Source organism: Triticum urartu, chromosome 5, assembly GCF_003073215.2.
Source record: "Triticum urartu cultivar G1812 chromosome 5, Tu2.1, whole genome shotgun sequence".
Classification (NCBI taxonomy): Eukaryota; Viridiplantae; Streptophyta; class Magnoliopsida; order Poales; family Poaceae; genus Triticum; species Triticum urartu.
The window spans coordinates 575,319,587-575,337,046 of NC_053026.1; positions in this window are offsets into that span (position 1 = coordinate 575,319,587).

Genomic DNA, 17,460 nt, shown 5'->3' on the forward strand with positions numbered 1-17,460 from the left:
TGTGTGATCCGCTATTTATCCGTGTAGGATCGATAGTGTAGCTTGTCAGTTTCTCCAGAGGTAGGAATTTTTATCCGTGTAGGATCGATAGTGTAGCTTGCCAGTTTCTTCAGAGGTAGGCATTTTTATTCAAAAAACTGCCACTTTGCATCTTGCGTCGCAAATAAAACTGCCAGGACCGCATTTGTAGGCTAGCTAGTGATCGATCAGTAACTTGTAAACACTGAGCGAACAGAAATAAGTAACTGTTAATGCATTTCAATGATTCACAGATCATATACAAATATGTAGCTCCAAAAGCAAAGATCAGCCACTTTGGATCTTGCGTCGCAACTAAAACTAACTAGTACGATTCCCATACATAAGATCAACATGTTAATGCATCTCAATGATTCACGGATCATATACAAATATGTAGCTCCAAAAGCAAAGATCTAGAAAAAACATCTGTTCTTCCTACTAACTTGGATGCTTCTCTTGGCCAACATTCAGTACAGATTAAAAGACAAATTTGTTTGTGAAGTCTACAATTCCTCTTGCAAACGTAAGTGGTTTCACCAACAGCTGGAACCATGAGAATGAACCACACATGATGGAGGAACATCCACTGCAATATGATTTGGTCTTCTCTCGATCACACGGCGAGACTATTTTTGGAATACAAACTTTAACTTAGGCAAAATGATGCCCATTGTATAATCAGACCAAAGAAATGAAGCACCTAGTGTTGGCCAATAAATAGTACAATACTACTTTTCTGCAGTCCATGAAGTGACTATCCAATCTTTCTGTGTCTATTTTCAAATGGCACTGCATGCAGTGACTATACTATTCTCTTGTGCAGTTCAACCAAAATTGCGGGCACTTTGTTGGTTTGCCAAATAGCAACGGGCAGACATCTATGTCTGCACAAATATCAAGAAGCTAGCAAACATATACCACACCTTGTATTTTCGGTTTAAACATGTCTCTTCTGCTTAGCATCTTTCATGTTCTGCACTGGACAATCTGATACAGTTATGTTTTGCACTGGACAATTTCATACTGAATTGATTTGCTGGTTCAGAGCAGAAATATAGCGCCTATTCTTCATCATACCAAGGATATCCATGTTCGCAGTGATGGAAGAGGTGAAATTGATACAACCGAAATTGAGCATCCAATCATTGAATCCTGTCCTGGACCTCCAATGTAGGTCAACCCTGCCAATGAATTCACATGCAAACCACCAGTATTACTATCTAATGACAATACAAAAAGAGTAGCAAGATAGTAGCAAACCATGTACCTTCGTAATGAACAGCTCATAGTGCCACCAATTGGATATAAAGTTTCGGAAAAAAACATGCTCCTAATGTTGAACCAGTTGGACTTTTTGTGCAATTCCACTAAAATCGAGCATCCCTGTTTGCATAGATATTGAAAGTGTGATTACTCTAAAAGTGGCACTAGTTGAAGCATAGACTCACAAATATAAGAATTCCAATTTCTTAATGGGAAAAGGTAGACAGACTGTTTCTAACCACCTGTTTGAAGGAATAAATAAAGCAACAGCGACTGATGTGAGGAAGGCATACATAGTTTTTTCTGGAAATGTGAGCCATCCCTGACCTTTCCTCTTCTTTTAAGAAAATTTTGTGCAGTTCTACTAAAATAAAATGCCATCACTGCCTTGACAATTCAGTGACACTTTACAAAAGGAAATGACTTAACATTACATCATGATGTCAGGTATGTAGTCGACAGGCATTAGAGACAAACATACAAACCTCCCCAAGAGAACAGCCAGAGGAGGAGGTGCCCACTCTTGACCTTTCCTCTTGTCTTCATAATTGTCTGTGCAGTTTAACCAAAATAAAATGACATCAGCGCCTTGGCATTTTGGTGACACTGTACAAAAAAATTAACTTATCTCATGAAAGTGAGGTATGTAATCTATAAGCATTAACAGTGCAAAAATCTGAAGGTAGTAACAAGTTTCATCATTGGTATACTGGCTGTGCAACAGCATTAGAATGCCTTAGCTGAAAAATCTTTAATACATCCACAATCAACAGCTAACCTGGAATAATCCAGTGACATTAAATGACATTGCTTAAATTTATGGGTGGCATTAGACTGAGAGCGGCATTAGTTAAATGTGGCATCACTTTAGCAGTAGCATTGCTTGACTTGACTGCTGGCGTTATACTAACAGCAAAAAAGTGGCAATAAAAGAGCATGGGAGGCCCATTTGGACAGTGGGCGCACCAGTACGATGTACCTCCACGGACGCAGAGTGGTGAGGGAGGTATGGTTGCCCAGAGCAACAAATATCCAGGCAGCATATGTGGATTACGGTCCCATTTTTGTTCTTTTAGCCACCTTTTCCTATGCGAGGTCAACAAACCGATCGACCTGGTCATTCTCTATTGCTTTGTCATGCCTTTCTACCCTTCTTCAACCAAGAGATACGAGACTCGTTCCTTAGCTACTGATTTTCCCCTTCTCAACCTAGATGCGGGTTCGATGCCTACTCTCTTGGATAGTATAGTCTCCCTTCCTTTCCTTATTCCACCCATACATGGATTAGTCTGCATGAAGTAGCGTTTCCTTTAATAGTGCAAATTATGGTTTTCGTCTGTGTGGCCAGTAGAGTAGAGGATAGCAAATTGGGAAGATGGTGGAGTGGAAAAAGATCCACATGCAACGACGTAGTAGATGGGGCAATAGAACAAGGTTATGGCTCGAAAAGAGGTAGCATACGTGAGGGTCGGCGGGAAGTGGCTTCGCTCGTGGTCGTCGTCCTCCGCACACACTACGGTAGCGAGCTTGCGGACGGAGGCCATCTCGCGCGGGCGCTAGGTCTGAGAGTACGGCCTTGTCGTCAGTGCGTGACCTCGCTCGCCGACGACGAGTGCGTCAACGATGCACGTCCTTTTCTTCCCCGGCAGATCTGTGACCACCGGTGAGGAGGGAGAGAGGGGCCGTATTTTTTAGATCTAGAGAGAGGGTGGTAGTGTGAGAAGCAAGTGGGCAGCCCTTAGCAAGAAATTGCTGAAGCTCCAGCCTATATATCTTTTTTATACTACTAGTATTGGAGGTGGGGTAGTGGTAGAGTAGTTTATATTTTCTTTGCGTACAGTACCAGTTAGTCGTGCTTCAGAACTTATCGGCACGCCATTAAAAAAATAAAGGTTGATAACTAATGTGGCACCTCAGGCCAACGCGGCCAGATCGCATTTTGCACGAGAAATTACACACCATGTTTCGTTGACATGTGGTCCCGTTCCAACATATCAGTGAGACGACAGCGAGTAGTAGGAGTATTTCCGAACGGACGTGTAGGCCGGGGTGCCTCTTCGTGAACCATGGAAAACTCGCAACCATCCACCGACTCTTTGCCTTTCCCTCTCGATTTGGAACTGCTATCGCACGCTCTTCCTCTCCCTCCTCCATTTTCCTTCAGCCCTTCACCCTTTCTTCTGCCATTGTTCGATCGTCTTCTCCATGGAGGGAACAGGCCGGAAACGACCCCGTTATTCTTGCCCCGATCTGAAAGATGACGTGGTGGAGGAACTCATTGATCGATGCGACATCATCACCTCGGCTAGCATGGCAGGTTCGTTCAAGCCCATTCTCGACTCAACTAATAACATCATTGCAAGGAACCCAAGAGTCAAGGAGCGGTTTGATATCCCCTATCTTCTTCGCCGTGACCCTGATGACTGGCGCCGACATGATGGAGGCCTTGCCCTGTGCAAGTTGATGCCGCTTGATAATGATACATATGATGTTAAGATGCCATCGCTTGAGGGTAAGGCTTGGGCGGGCACAAATGGAGATTGGGTTGTTTACATTGGGTCCAACTGCGAGTGGGAACCTGTGAATGTGTACACTCATCACCGGGTTCCACTTCCAAAAATCTCAGCACACTGCCCAGAGGTTGAGCACACCGGTAATGTACGCACGTTCAAATATGATCATGGTGACTGTCATCTACGGAAGATAGCAATTTGTCGAGTTCCCAACCGCTCTTGGAATTACAAAAACTATGATGTTGTTGCTATCTTCGACAAGCTTGTTGCCGTCCTTGATGGTTTCACTCGATGGATATTGCTCAAAAATCAGTTTTTGTACACGGATGAGTACTGTGATGCAATTCAATACGAGGGCCTTGTGTTTGCTGCCACCACTCGTGGCACTGTTTTTGCATGGCATCCTTGTTGTTTCAGTACGTTTGTCTTCCACCGTAATTATAATTGTTTCATCCACATGCATCCGGGTTAGCAAGTTTCCCTTTACTAATTAACCTTCTTCTTGTGTTTCCAAGGTCATGTGAACATCCCACCACCTATACTTGAAGATTTTTATAACCAAGGGGGAGATGATGATGGTGATGATCACGAGCATGAGGACGAGTAGCACCGATATACTATGTGGCACCTGGCAACTGATTCCTATGGATCACCTCTTCTTGTGTCTATACAGCCCACTTATGATGTTACTGCTAAGGAAGCAGGTGTAGTCTCCCATGGTCGCACTCTCCGGACCTATTCCAACACCCGTTGCATGGTATTCGGGATGGATACTAGTGTGCTAGCGCCAACTCCTTCTCCCTGGCACAGAATTGATACTCTTGGAGAAAACTCGCTCTTCCTTGGACAAAACTATCCGATGATGGTGAAAGGCGATCCAACTGCTGTTGACACATTTATGAGAAGCAACTGTGTCTATACCTCGGACATTTGGGTGGTTCCCTACCCTGGTACTGATATAGTAGGCCGCTTCAGCCTGGATGATCAGTCCTGCGTTGGTCTCTAGATCGACAACGGATGGCCCGTCCCAGAGAATCACTTATGGTTCAAAGCAAGCATTTCCAACACCGTGGAATGGTTGAGTTGAAGTTCATTTCATGGCTTGTTATTTGTTATGTGGTGAAAACTTTAGTATTTATAATGTATCCTCGTTGTCGATGTGGGTTGATGACTTGTTGTACTATTTAATAAAATGATATGCCTGTGATAAACTTACTAAATTTATGAATGGATTTCGAGTCGCTTCTCTGAGTGAGTGGTGCGACGAGGCAAAAATATATTTTCCGAATACATAATTGTACGTGCATTGCAACAGGTTATCGGATGAGGCCAATCAACAATAGTAGTACACTATTAGTACTAGCTTCACATGCTTCGCGCGTCGGGCGGGTGTTTTTACTGTAGCCATATGTTAATGTGTTCGTTGTGCGTAACCAGCACCTCGATTCCTCGATACTAGTATACTATATAGTAGGAGTAAGTAGTAGGATTAGTAGGGTGGCATGGGCTAGAACAAGCATTCACGTCCAGGAGTACGGCACACACCACCACCATGACATCCATCTGACACCATATTATTTCTTGGAGTCCGTGTGAGAGCAATCTCTTCAACCTCGTCGTTTCTCTAACTTCGGCCATCACGCGGCGGGCGAGGTGGGGGTTTGCCGATAGTCAGTTTCCTTAACTGCGGTCCCACTTGTAAGGCCAACTCCAACGCACGACCCCAAACGGACCTTCGTTTTGCATGAACTCCAACGATAATTTTGACTATAAAAGCAAGACCAAAGAAAACAAGAACCACAAGAATACATTTTACTACTCCTGTACTAAGTTGGATTAGTGCCTTCTCGATGCATTCATTGTTGATCTGCGGAGGCTCGATCTTGCGTGCTTCTTTCTTCTTCGAGTGTAAAGAAGTAGACGTTGCTTCCTCGCATCTAGTCTCATGTCTAGCCTCTATTCTATACTAGCTAAAAGTGATAGAACATCTACTAAATTGCGCTCTATCAATATATGGATGTACTCTTCTTCCCAATACAAAAACTTGCATCCATTCTACTCCCTCCGTTGCACAATACATGCCTTCTATTTGTCAAAATATATATGTATCTAGACATGTCTTAGTATATAGGTACATCCATTTTTGGACAAATGGAAGTCAAGTATTTTGGAACGGAGGGAGTACACAATAAAAATTTTAAGTTAGCAGTTAGCACAACTAGTCTAATCCGAGAGCAGAACCGAAGATTTGGTCGGGTTCTTCCTCCTTTTGCCGACACGTGGGACATCCAGCATCCAGGTCGTGTCATGAAAGAAAATAGAGTGGTAGTTGAAGCCACGAGATGTGCATCTTGGGTTAAACTGTAAATAGAATCTTACTACTCTTGAGTAACTCCAAAAGCGGCCACCGAAGATCTTTATTGGATTTGTTTTTCATCACCAGCACGTCGAGGTGAAAGATGTGCAGGTTCAGTGGGTCCTCTTGCGTTTTCACTGACATGTGGGGCCGCATGTGAGCAAACAGACGATGGGCTCTGCGCGTCCGCTGGCTGGCTGAGAAGAGAGATAGAGGAGGGCTAAGCACGGACTAAAGGAAATTTGTTCTACGTACCTTGATATAGGCTCGATATAGTGGGGTGGCATGGGCCATTACTAGCATTCACGTCTAGCAGTACGGCACACGCCACCCACACGGGTCCCATCCGACACCAATTTTCTTGGAGTCTGTGCTACAGCCATCTCTTCTCCCTCCTGTCCTCTTTTCTCAGCCATCGCGCGGTGGGCGGGGTGGGGGTTTGCCGATAGTCGGTTTGCTCAACTGCGGTCCCACTTGTAAGTGAAAATGCAACACCGCACGCATTCCCGCTTGAGCGGCGTGCCAGACCAACCGTGTGGGGGTCCGACGCGAACACGGCATGCTTTTCCTTTTGAACTCGTAACTTGTAAAATTCGGTTCTGCTCCATGGCGTGACCGATAGATAGAAAATAACGATTTTGCCTAGAGTAATGAGAAGTTTGGTTCTGGCGCCGTTCATGCATGGAGTACGTACGAAAATTATGAAGTTGATGCGAAAGGTAAGATAATTACTGTGGTATCATATACTACTACAGGGATTTGACGGAAAGATAAAAATACATACGGATCCATCAACGTTCAACGACATCCTCACGCCCTAGTGCGCCGGCGAAATGAAGCACCGTTGAGGAGCAGCAGCGTTGGCGGCGAGCTAAACGTGCTTCTGAACAGTGACGTCCAAGGTTGCCCTGCGCTCCAAGAAGGCCAGTGTCCTATCGTCCTCCGCTTGCATGTAGTAGTCCTTGTGGACGATTTGCGTGTAGACGTGGGTGATTATGTCGATGGTGTCTTGCTGCGCCAGGCGCTGCGCGGCAAGCACGACCTCGAGGTGGACATTCTCCTGTGCGACGGCAAGCAGATGCAGGGCGACTAGTGCGTCGAAGAGGTTGTTGCCATAGTGGCCGTTGAGGGTGGTGGGCATCGCAGAGCCTGGGCGCGTCGGCTGCAGGCTTACGTCAAAGTCGTCCGCAAGCTTCTTGACGACGGTGTACTTTTCGAGGAAACCGACGAGGACCTCGTCGAACAAGGAGACGAATCTATCTTCCAAGCGGACCCTCGCCCTGGCGGCCTTAAGCAATACTACCTGGAGACGTTCCTCGGTGCCGGGCCGCAGGCCGGCCTCGTGGACCATCTGGCACAGCCGGCTGATGCGCGCGCTCATCGCCTCGATGGGTCTAGCATAGCTTCTAGTCAACTGATCTTGTGATTCGAGTGATCACTCAGCCCTTGGTTAGCGTGCGTAGGTGCGTAGGATTTCGTACTACTCCTTGGCCCTCTACTGCACCTGCCTTTGGCTGTATGATAGGTGGGCCAGCCACCCCCTAGGGCCACGTGTCATTCACCCAAAGGCAGTTGCCGTAAGTCAATGAAGCTGCGCCCCCCTCCGTGCCGGTGCAGTATAGTCATCTCACCAGACCTCTAGTTGGGGCCAAACGAGAGAAGTTTGATGTTTACTGGTTTAGTGGTCCCCTTTGCATTTTGCGCCAAGTTTTGACCTTTGATTTAACTAATAAAATGTTAATGCATGTAAACAAAAATGTTGTGTAAGTCACCTTACGAAAACCAAATAATCCCAAAATACTTAGGCACGGTTCATTAACTCCCTCCTTGTTTCTTATTTCGTGACATATCAACCAATGAGAGTTGTGGGCCATGCATGCTTTCAATGACTTGAGACTACCAAACATGACATGCAGTGTTTAGTTCATTGCATGTAATCCTATTAGTACTCTAGTTAGCAAAAAAACATTAAGTTCTCTCGCCGATAGGAATAAAACACCATGTATTTATTTACAGAGGGAGTACTAGTACATTTTGGGTGACATGCATTACTAGATATTGTTTTTTTTACCATGAAGACTGCAGGGCTTACACCCCACAGCATTTTATTAAAAAACAAATATATACATGGTTTCCTCAAGGAGGAAGAAAAACTATACAGGGTAGAGGAGCACTATACCTATAAATTACAAATAAACAAAGGAGACAAACTGGAATTCTCCTCAAGGAGGAAGAAAATCAATCCACTTAAGAAGGGCATCTCTAAATTTCCTTTTTATACGGTGGGAGAGCAGAGTAATATCATGAATGAAGCTATTCCTCCATGTCCTGAAAGAGGGCTGAATGTTCCTGAAAGTTCTATCATTCCTGATCTTCCAAATATTCCACCAGGCCACAAAAACCACCTCCCCAAAAAAAGGTTTGTTGAAATCCTTCCTTGCATGATGAGCAATTTCCACCATATCGTCCCCATTTTTCCATTCAATTTGTAGGTAATTCCAGACTCGAGCACTAAAATTGCACTGGAAGAACAGGTGGTTTCTGTCCTCCAGAGCACCAGTCAGACAAAGAACACATTCAGGCCCTTCATTGATTCTCCAATGTCTCCTCTGGATCATGTCCTTGGTGTTAATCATGTCCATGATGACAAGCCAAGAAAACATCTTGATCGACATAGTGCAGCAAATTTTCCATATCCATCCCAGGATGGGGTTTGAGACCATTGGCTGATAGAAAAAATCATAAAACTTTTTTGCTGTATACTCTGATTTCTTGCCATGCCTCCATCCCCAGTGGTCATTAGATTGATTGTCCAAATGGAAAGACCCCATCAATGAGGAGAGCTGTTGCATTTCTTGGAAGGCTTGTTCAGACATAGGCAAGTAGAAAAGCTCCTGAAAAGAACGAGCCTGAAAGACTTCCTTGACTGAGAGGTTTTTGTGGAGACAAAAAGAAAATAGCCTAGGAAATCGCTGTTGCAGAGGAACCGAACTGTTCCCAATTTGCCAGTAGTCTAACCAAAACTGCACTGTATCTCCACTATGAACATCAACCGACGTAACGGCTCTGAAATTATCCATCAACTTGCATACATCTTTCCACCAAAAGGAGCCACAGAGAACAGTATCATGCGGAATCCTTTCAAAGTAGTAAGAGTCCCAAACTAATTGCACCCAGGGCACATCCATCTTATTATAAAATTTGCTGAGGTGTTTCAATAAGAGAGCATCATTCTGCAGTCCAAGATTTAAAATCCCAAGCCCCCCCTTTGACTTAGGTCTACAAACAAGTTGCCAAGCCGCCAGAGAGTGACCCTTTTCCTGACCATATTTCCTCCATAAACACTGCCTTTGGATTCTTTCCAATTGTTTTAAAATACCCTAAGGAATGGACAAGCTACAAAGGAAAAAGATAGGCAAGGAAGAGATCACAGAATTGACTAATTGCAGTCTGCCCCCTTGTGGCAAGAACCATGAACTTGCTGTCAATCTTCTCTCCATACAGTCCACAAGAGGAAGGAGGTCCACTATTTTAGGCCTGGTGGTCCCCACTGGCAGCCCCAGATATATAAAAGGCATAGTGCCTAATTTGCAATCAAAAAAGGCAGCCAGGTCAGAAGCATCCTGCTCAACTACATTGATAGGATACATGGAGGATTTATGGAAATTGATCCGCAGTCCAGTTGCCTGTGTTGTTAGTCAAATACTAAAATCCAGATGGACGTGGTAGTACTCCTAAATCCAGACGGTGGTGCTACTAGTACTAGTAGTAGTACTACCAATGTAGTAGTAGGAGTACTAGCACTGTACTACCCGTTGGTCAAATTATTACGTGCTGCTCCTCACGATGAAGTGACAAGACCCTGCACCGGAGATGACACCTGAGTATAGGCGCCGTGTTCGGCATACCATAGTCAGCCTCACCGTCTGAAGTCACTATCATCATGACTGTAGAGCTAGCCTGCTTACAACTAGCCCTGTTCGACATAATTTCCCGTGCGTAGATGCCCGTGCATTGCACGAAAAACCAAGATTGGGGGTGGATGGCTCCGGCAGCGGCCATCGCGCCAGATTTTTCCACGGCCTTCTACTCCTAGATGTGGTGGGGAGGAGATGAGACTGATTGTGAGAGACAAGGAGTTGTTTGTAAATAGGGAACAAGTGCGGGCATCTTTTTGCAAAAATGGAGAAGCTTGGTTTGTATGCATCAGATCTAGATCCGACGGCTATTGGTGAAAGATGGGAAGCACAACATCATCACCAACTCAGGACCTGTTTGATTCGCAGGATTTTGAAAACGCAGGAATAGGACACGGCAATATTACAAGTTTCAAACTGATATTACAAATGTTAGGAGTAATGCTGCACCTATGAAGAGGGAATTACTAGGAAGTTTACGTAAGAACTTTCGTTACTTTAGGTGGATGCAGCATTATCATACAAACTAAAATCCACCTCCCTGACAAGTCACTAATGGGCAAATAAGTTTTCGAGTCTCTAGCCACTTGATGTTTCAAAAACAAATTCAGCTTCTGCAGAGACTTTGTCATTTAGGCTTAGACGCTTGTGGTGATCAACACGCCATTCATTGTTGCGCCAGAGAATGCCAAACCTCATTACCTTGAGCATACTTGCCTCCAGAACAAAGAACCTAGCCAATTTAATCTCAGATGTGTTGCCTCGGTAGTCGATCAAATCAATTTCTGTAAGATGGAGATCAAGGCATTCGATGAGATTGTTATAGTGCAGCACATTTTTCACTTTCGGGTCTTTTTTTATCTGCAAAAGAAGAGAACATATTAGAGCAGCTGGCTGCATAAGATTGCCGTGTCATCTAGAGGTACCAATATCATTCGCTCATATGATAGGGTTGGCTGGCTAGTGATATTTTTTCACTCTCTCTCTCTCTCTCTCCCTCTCTCTCTCTTTCTTTTTCCTCTCAAAGCTTCAAAGCTGAGCTCCTCGAGCCGATCTAGGGCGGGGGATAAGAACCACTCGTCGAACTTGGGTTGGACCTTGTAGTTGGTACTGAACATGCGGATGTCAAGGCGTTTGGCTAGCCCAGGGTGCGATGAAAGGATCTTGGAGACTGCGGCCATGCGTTTGCAATCCCCGTCGCAGAGGCAGCTGTCGACATTGAGGTTGAGGGGGACGCAGCGCCAGAGGGGGCGCCACCGCCGAGAGAGCAGGGCGGTCTGCACGGCAGATTTGGTGGGGAGGAGGCTGATGATGACGAGCAGCGTGTCATCGGGGAGGCTGCTGATGATGTCCAGGATCGCCGGATGCGGTTTTGGATCGAGCCGCCTCCGCTTGTTGGCTGCCTCGCCGTCCATCTCAACCGGCGGCGACGCTGGTGTACACGTGTGCTGGTGTGTGTTGTGTGCTGGGTGTGCGCGAGTGCGTCCTTCTGTGCATGCCGCCGCGCAGTGGTGAATTGTGCGCGAGTGCGTCCTTCCCGCGCAAGAAGTTTGTCCTCAATGCGCCCTCAATTTACTAGCGTGCGGGGTGCTACCCCGAGTGGTTTCAACTTTGTTTACTTCACCGCGTGTCAGATGGGCCTCTAGTTTACTTATTTTCACCCACTGCCACATGGGCCAGCAAACGAAGATACAGAACACAAGTTGACAAGGCAGCATGTGGATTGGTTGACCGGTCAACTAAACAATATACGGAGCTATACGCTGACACAGTGAGCGTATAATCCGTCGGTATAGAAAGTTTGAGTGAGAGGGGAGGCCCATCAGAGATAGCAGAGAGAGAGAGAGAGAAAGAGCTACTCCCTCCATTCGATAATGTAGTTCCAACATTTTTTTAAGTCAAACTTTTGAAACTTTGACCAAGTTTATAAAGAAATTACTTATATCTACAATATCAAAGATCAATGATAGTATGAAGTAAGTACATGTTGTGATGAATCTAATGATCGTTCTAGATGTAAATGTTTTTCTCCACATATACCTGGTCAAACTTTTCTGAGGTTTGACTTTTCAAAACATTCATATGCTTATGGATGTGACAGAGTCCCTAACAAGAGAGAGAGAGAGAGAGTGAGTGCAAAAAGTGTGTGTGCGTGTGTGAAAGAGACATGGACAACACACGATAAAAGTAGAGAAAGCGTGCATGTCTTATGCAAACATATCACACACGCATCTTCGACAACGGAGGCAAGGTGAGGAGATAGTGTGTGGTTGTTTGGAACCGAGAGAGCAAGACCCCTAGCACGTGGCCAAGAGGGGTCTGACAAACAAGGGAGAGAGGTCGAGAGAGACGTACGGAGAAAATGTAGACATGGGGAGGAGAGAGTGTATGTTTGTCATAGAGAGATCCCCTGGAGATCGCGATGGGACTACATGGGTGGGAGATCGAGTGACAAGGTGTGTGCGCGATAGAAGATGCCCCAAGAGATATCAAGATAGACGTATGGATGGAAGGAGACAATACATGTGTTCCTGATGGCTAGTAAGAGATAATCATACTTAGGAGGGGGGAGTGCTTGCGCCTATGATGGATTGAGGGATTATGGTACTTAGGGGGGTGCGTGTCACATGGAGAGAGAACAAGGGCGGAGAGTGTTGGATGGGTCTATACATATAGCGCGAGCGAGACATGTGTATGTGTGAACCAGGGAGATATAAGGCCAGTTTGGCTTGCGTTATGAGCATCTTTTGCCTGGCCTAGGGTTGTGGCTGGATTTCATGCACGCTTGTTTGGTTGCTACCCTGTGAAAAAGAAAGCCCGCCTGGCCTAGGTTCCCTTGCACTTTAATTAGCCTGGCTGAACTCTAGACACTTCAAGTAGCCTGGACCAGGCGACCAATTTCGAACGCCTGGCCGTGCCTGGTCATGTGGCCACGAGGCTAACAGCAACATGGATGGATATTAGCTTTAAATAATTGATGCATGGATTGATTGATGGGACGTTGATGCTTTGCCTGGCCCAGGCATGAACCAAACTCTTCAGCACCACACAAGCCTGGCGAGGCAGAAATATTTTACATCTCACGTCCGCACTAGGCAGTACTGGTCATCAAGGCATGAGGGTCAGGTCATGAACCAAACTGACCAATAAAGTTTGAGAGACATTGAGGAGCCCCGATAAGGCTGAGTGGTGCGTCAGATAGCTGAGAGGGGGAAAGAGATATTCCATCCGCTCGATAATGCCGTGCATGTAAATATTTTAGAAGTCAAACTTTGGAAACTTTGATCAGGTTTACACAAATGTTATTTATATCTACAATACCAAAGATACATCATACAAAACTACATCTCATGGTGAATCTAATGGTATATGTTTGTCATACTAGATGTAATTCTTTTTCTCCACGTACATGGTCAAACTTTGTGATGTTTGACTTTTCAATAAATCTATATACTATGGACCGAGGAGAGTGCCTCAGTCGAGACAGATCAAGTGCGTGTGAAGGAGAATGAGTAAGTGTGCAAAAAGAGTATGTGTGTGAAAGAGAAAGTGACAACAAACGATAAATTAGAGAGATAGTGTGTTTTTTCGTTTCTTATGCGAACATATCACGCATGCATCTCCGAGATGGAAAAGCGAGGCGAGGAGATACACGAAGATAGCTAGTGTGTGATTGTTTGCAATGGAGAGAGATACCCCTGTAGCACATGTCCAATAGAGGTGTGGCAAACAAGGAACAAAGGTCGAGAGGGACACATGGATGGAATGGATGCATGGGGAGGGAGAGAGGGTGTGTTTGTGATAGAGAGATCCCGTCGAGATCGTGAGGGGACTATATGGGTGGGAGATCGAGGGAGTGCGTGCACGATAGAAAGATGCCCCGAGAGAAATCGAGATAGACCATGCACATTTTTTTGATGGAGACTAAGATTAGCTAGTCATATACATATAGGGCGGACTGCGTGTGCCTACAATTGAGTGAGAGACCATCATACTTGGCTAGCTGGGCATGAGATTGTGTGTGTGCGCGTGTGTGATGGAGAGAGAACGAGGGGGAGAGATAGAGTTTTAGATGGGCCTATCGAGTGCGAGTGAGATATGCATGTGTATGTGTGACCCAGGTGGATGGAGAGTTTGAGAGAGGGGGGGAAGAGCTCCGAGACGACATAGTGGTGCGTGAGAGAGTTACAGGCAAAGAGCCAAGGAATCTGTGTGCGTACGATGAGTGCACCCAAGATATCTAGCTTGGACTAGCTAGAGTATCATACATAGTGTGCGAGAGAGACCTATAGATGGTGTATATATGCATGCGAACTAGAAAGACCCACACACACACACAAAGAGAGAGAGAGAGAGAGAGAGAGAGAGAGAGAGAGATGGAGAGAAAGGGAGAGGGACCAACAAGGTTTTTGTGTCAGATGCGTGCGACAGAATTGAAGATTGTCGGCGAGAGAGAGAGAGAGATAGAGAGAACAGGAGTCCGGGAGAGGGGGGAGGTCGCGTTTTATGCATCAAAGACTGATATAAACCATGTTTCGATATAAACTTGCATTCAAATATTTAAATTGGAGAACATGTTGTCTGCAATCCACACATGAACGGATATATGCGTATATCAAACAAGTTTATTAATTTGACTTTCAACATGTTCATGGAGTACTATAATACTGTACAACATGCTACTCGATTGAGGTGTTCAATTTTGGATTTAGTTCACTATTTTGACCTACTGAACGAGCTATTTCATTGAATCAAGATATTTCATTTTGGGTTTGATTCGCGTTTTTGAGTGGGTCAACTATTTGTCATATAGTAAATCGCTAGCAACGAGCATGTAAAAACACATTACTCCCGAGCATCATCTCTCCATCTAAAAAAGAAGCGGCAAGCTAATATTTCAAAATTTGATCCGAATCGACTTGGTAAGGTAGACGTGGATGCTCATTCTCCCAAAATTTGAACGAACTGTTAAACATCCTCTCTGCTCGGTGGAATTCGCCCAAGCAAATAAATGGGAGACGCGAAATTACCGTCCTATGTGGGACACACATCAATTGGCCCATTGTACATCGAGGGTAGGTTCGTAAATTCATCCAAGCGCGCCTTCTCCTCGGCCGAAATGACATGTGCCGAATAATTCATAAACCATGGTCGGCAAAACACGCTCTCCTCGCCCGAAATAGCTCACGCCCACTATTTCAAAACACGCTCTCCTCGCCCGAAATCACTTGCTCCCACTATAGTTCAAAACACGCCGTCCTCACCCGAAATCGCCCCCGCCCACTATTTGGGGAGAAGCAAAGTTACTCTACTATCCCCGACCCTCAGTACACAGAACCAAGCCGAGAAGCCTATAGGCAAGGGGTAGAACTGTAACTCCCCCTCACATTTCAGACAAATGTTGTGACACCCCAAAATTTTGACCTTGTTTTATTAATTAAAATTTTGCCAGGAAATTAAATTTTTATTTTCTGGATTTTTTTGATTTCAAAATCATTCTTTTCTTTGTTATTATGGAGTTTTTATCCCAAGTGAAAACTTTTCAAATATATTATTGGACTTGTTTAACCTCTCAAGAAAACTTTTCTTTTTATCAGTGGAATTAATTATATAATTATTATTTTGATCTTCATTTCTTTAAAATTGGTTTCCCATGGTTTTAGGGTCCCATTTGAACTACAACCCTTTGATAGATTTATTTAAAATTTCAATCAAAATTTGGAGATGTCATGTGATGTTTTTAAAACACTTTTATGCAAAAACATCTTTTATTCATGGGATATTTTGAGCTCTACACCAAGTTTTCAAAACTGGTCCAGATGGCAGTATTGCACTACAACCCATTTAAATATTGCTTTCTAGCCTCCACCAAAATTATGGGATGTTCATAAGAGTATATTATTCAACTTTATGCAAAAACCCAGTGATGTCCTTTGAAAAATTTGAGTGAATCAACCTCTTTTCATTCTGATCCATCTTGGTGGTTTGTACTGCAACCCCTATTTATCTTGCTCTTTTACCCATAAGCTTTCTCCTACATGTAGACCTCCCTACAAAACCCTTAAGTCTAGGAGAGTGGACTCATTGGAGGACTTTAAATGCATGCAAACATGCCTTTTTCTTTCTGTCCAAAACTGTAGATTTGCTGTAACATCCCAAATTTTCAATTTGGAATGTTATACATTAGATCATCATTGCATATCATATTTTATTTTCTTTTGGTTTTGATTCAAGAAATTCTAAGCAACTCAAGGACCCACGGAGAGAGTTGGGGATTTCGTTATTTTCATATATGAGTTTTCTCAAATTTTGAGAATAGGATCATTTGATTTTATTTATTTTATCATCAATTATTTCTATTACAAAATATGAGAGAGGGAATAAAATGACTTTCCCAAAATAAAGAAATATTGAGGATTTAATAATAAAATCAAATAAGATTTTATTTCGGAGTTTTTCGCTATTTTATTTGAATTTAGGAAAAATATGCGTTTTTCAAAATTGCATTTAGGCCCCAAATAAATGTTCACTTTGTCCGGCTTGATTTTAGAAGTCGGGGAAAATTTAATTCGGGATTTTTGGAGTCCGTTTACTATTTCTTTGTATTTTTCTTCTGCGGGTAAATTTTTTTTAAAAGGCAACCGACCTAACCGGGCCGTGTCCGCCTGGGACTCTGGCCCGGCAGGCTTTATAAGCCGCGCCCGAGGCCGAGGCCAGCTCAGCCCCGCGCCCCCCCAAACCCTATCCCCGCCCGAGCCCCGCCGCCGTCGCCGCCCGCTCGCGCCGCCCGCCGCCGCCCGCCGCCGCTTCGCCGCCTCGCCGACCCGCCGCCCGAGGTTGCCTCAAACCCGTGCCGCCGTTTTTTCTCTTGAAAAAACCGTTCAGTTTTTCCGTCGGTTTTTCGTCGGTTTTTTTAGTTTTCGTTTTATTATTTATTTAGATCGGTTTTTTACGGTTTAGGTTAAATAGCGAGCGTTCCCTCGTTCGTTCGTCTTAATGAACGTGTTCATCGTTTAGACCCAGTTAACGAACGTTCGTTCGTTAATCTGTTCGTCGTTTTTCTTTTTCTCGGATTTTCCGCGATTATTTTCTGATCGCGATTTCTGATCCGATTTTCGTTTTAGTATAACTTTTCGCTCGTTTATCGGAATCAGGCGATTCAAGCGCCTGGAGTTTCGTATCGAATAACTCTACCCGTTTAACCAACTTAAACAAGTTTTTGCTTCTGTAAAATTTGACTTAGATCCAGTTTAGTAGAACGAAGTTGTTTTCTTTCGCTGTTTGACTTTCGTTGCTTCGTTCGATTTGATTCTTTTTGCAAACCGGAGTTCTTAAGTTGAACTTTCTGGTTAGATCTCTTATTTGAGTTTTATCTGTGCATTAGATGATT